Source organism: Cynara cardunculus (assembly GCF_001531365.2).
Source record: "Cynara cardunculus var. scolymus isolate 2C chromosome LG 15, CcrdV1, whole genome shotgun sequence".
NCBI lineage: Eukaryota > Viridiplantae > Streptophyta > Magnoliopsida > Asterales > Asteraceae > Cynara > Cynara cardunculus.
The window spans coordinates 4,828,291-4,831,238 of NC_037542.1; the positions used below are offsets into that span (position 1 = coordinate 4,828,291).

Consider the following 2,948-nt stretch of genomic DNA (forward strand, 5'->3'; position numbering starts at 1 on the left):
CGGCTGCTTCTCCGCCATCCGCATTATTTTAAAGTTTCTGATGCAGTGTTTGTGTTGCGGAGGAAGATCAGCGGCGACTATGATGAAAGCCCCAGGTATGCCTGGGACGATGATAGCTAGGGCTGTGTTTGAGGCTAACACTCAAGCGTATTTTGCTGGCCTTCGTTTACTTTCTAGGTAGTAGTAGTACTACTACTACTATATACATATATATATATGTATGTATGGATGATTTCATTAACTCTGGTGGATCTTGTGTGTTTTTTGTTTCTTGTGTTAATGATGCTACGTCTCTCTGCTTTGATGTTTTCATTTTCTTTTTGTTATCGAAGGAAAGCATTGAGATACTCTCAAACATATATCATCTAGCTCGAGCTCGATCTCGATCTCGATCGTGATCGAGGGTTGTAGCAACTAATAAAGCATAAGGTAGTGCTATAATTTTGTTCATAAAATTCAAAATCTCTTGATCACAACTTACAGACTTATACTCCCCATCTCGGATAGTTTCAAACCTCCTTTTCTCTCTCAGACTTTTCCTCTTCCTCCTTCTCCTTCAGCTCTCATGTCTTAATAGCAAAAGATTTAAACTTATTTAAATTTTTGAAGAAAATTTTCATCTCTTTTGTTCCAACACATTTTTTTTATCACCTGTCTAGCTTTCTACATAAAGAGCTTCTTCCTGACGTTAATGTTAAAGTTTTTTTTTTTTATTAACCTGAATATCCAACCTGCTATGCGAGCCGACTAATTCTAGGACGACCACTTGCTTTGCATATAGCCTGGAGTCACCACATTTGAACCTCCTTGGCCAGGATTTTTATTCCTCTTTGGATTTGAACCTGAGACCTCTAGGTACTTTTGACATTTGGAGCCAAGTTCAAACCAATCAACCACCACCTTTGTGGTTTATCTGTATGGAATTTAATTTATAATGCTCTTAAAACGAACCATATTCCCAAGCTATAAAAACATGATTGAAGAATAGGATTCTAAGAATTCATAAAACTCATGTTAAATCCAACAGTTGTTGGGTCTTCTGTGACAAACTGACATACTTATAAATCCCCTTCGCTACACTCCCTTCCGACTAGTTGGCAGGTTTGAGGTGCGTTTTAGAATTTATTAAGTTCCAAAATAATCTTGTAAGATAAATAACTAAACTTGACCCATCAACAAGAAAATATATAATTAGAAAACGAACCAGATTTCGACTAAAATTGAATTGAATGGGAACAAATAATTATGACCTCCTTGTTGTGGCCCAAAAGAACAGTGGTGAGAAAGTGTGATGAGACAAGATTCATGGAATGATTAAGCATGACTGGTACCCTTGATGCAAGGTTTAACTCATGATGTGATGCAGAGGCAAATCATGCATATGGAGCCAGCAGCACAAACAGTGAAGAAGTTAGACTTGGTGCATATCACTGGTTGTCTCCATTGGGATCATTCATCGAGCAATTAGACCAGGGAAATTTATATCTGTAACCCATTAAGCTCCATTTTCTGTCAAATGCTACGATAAGTTGAGAAATTCATATGATCTAATGACTTGGGATTTGGGAATACAATACGTCAATACAATAAAAGATTCTGGGAAACTACTATACCGRAGTTAAGTTTTAGAAACATGCATACCTTTAGAGGTTGAAGTTTGGTGGTTGCTTGAGGACGATCTATTGATGTCACAGGAACACTTGAAGCACTAGAAGTATTTTCATTCGACCCTCGCATCTCTAATATCATAGCTTTCAAATCATCTACTTCGTTGCTAACAGCTTTATATGCCCTTTTCCATAGCATGTTCTCCCTATAACAGGGAGAGCGACTTTGCAAGACACCCCAAATATCTGAAGCTCAAACACGTAGCCTGTACATGTGAGCGCTACCATGTTTGTATTTTCCAATCACTTTTCTAAATACATCATCAGCCACGGCCCGTCAAGTAAACCCTTAGGAAGTTGAAAGTTAAGGTCTAGCATTTGTTCCTRTAGTCAAATAAATTATCACYAACGAATATGATAAAGATTGTGAAAAGTAATCTAAAACTGAAGTAAAACTAGCAAATGTAGTCAACAARTTACAAATATAACATATAATAGTGTTTGCAGCTTCCACATGGCATTGCCATTTTTAGAAAGAAAAAAAAACATGCAAGAAACAACTCCATTTGACTAGGTTCACGTCYCGACAAAGATTCCTGTAACAACCCAAATGTATAGTTATGTAAATACATATACCTATATTATATCGACTATATGAATAAGTACATTATAAGGAACAAGCACCTTTAATTCTTCACAAACTCGAGCATGCATCATCTTCTTGTATCACCTATTAGTCTTAGTTCTTTCACCGATTTTCTGAAAATGACATAAGGCTATAAGCTAGTAGTGGATAAATGGTGTGAGATGAGTACACAGTCAAATATTAAACCTACTGCAATACAACCTTGGATAATATTAACCACGATAAAACTAAGAAACTTCAAGTGATAACCTTATAACATGATGCAACATACCTTTATTTATTTTATTCTAGTTTACTTCAAGTATACCTCTACAAAATTTTGCAACATTCCTTTCTTAGTTGTCTTAACTTGATGCCATGGTATATCAACCGGACAATACTTTCCACTCCTTGTCAAAGATCCCATGAAATAGATCAAACATTAGTAGTTTCCTTGTCAATAGGTTGGCCATATTCACTGAATGGAACAGGAATACCCGGTAAGTGAGGGCGACAACTCTTACCACAGTAAGAGCTTACCAGGTAAATTGTTGCATACAATGTCGTTTTGATGGACTAAAATCTTACTCGATAAGTAAATAATAGTGTTAAAATTTACCTGTAAACACTTACCGGGTAAGTGTTTGGTAAACGGTTCCTTAATGTATTTTCCAAATTATTATGTTTATATTGTTTTTTTAATTAGACACAACAAA

At 35.9% G+C, this 2,948-nt stretch overlaps 1 long non-coding RNA gene across 1 annotated transcript; it reads right to left on the bottom strand.

Moving 5' to 3' along the window:
* Window positions 1–1,269: 1,269 nt before the first annotated feature.
* LOC112527157 lies at window positions 1,270–2,620 on the bottom strand. The gene is made up of 3 exons (XR_003070726.1): window positions 2,561–2,620; window positions 1,642–1,991; window positions 1,270–1,509 (listed from the first exon to the last, which is right to left on the bottom strand). It is a non-coding gene; the product is annotated as an uncharacterized LOC112527157 (long non-coding RNA).
* Window positions 2,621–2,948: the final 328 nt, after the last annotated feature.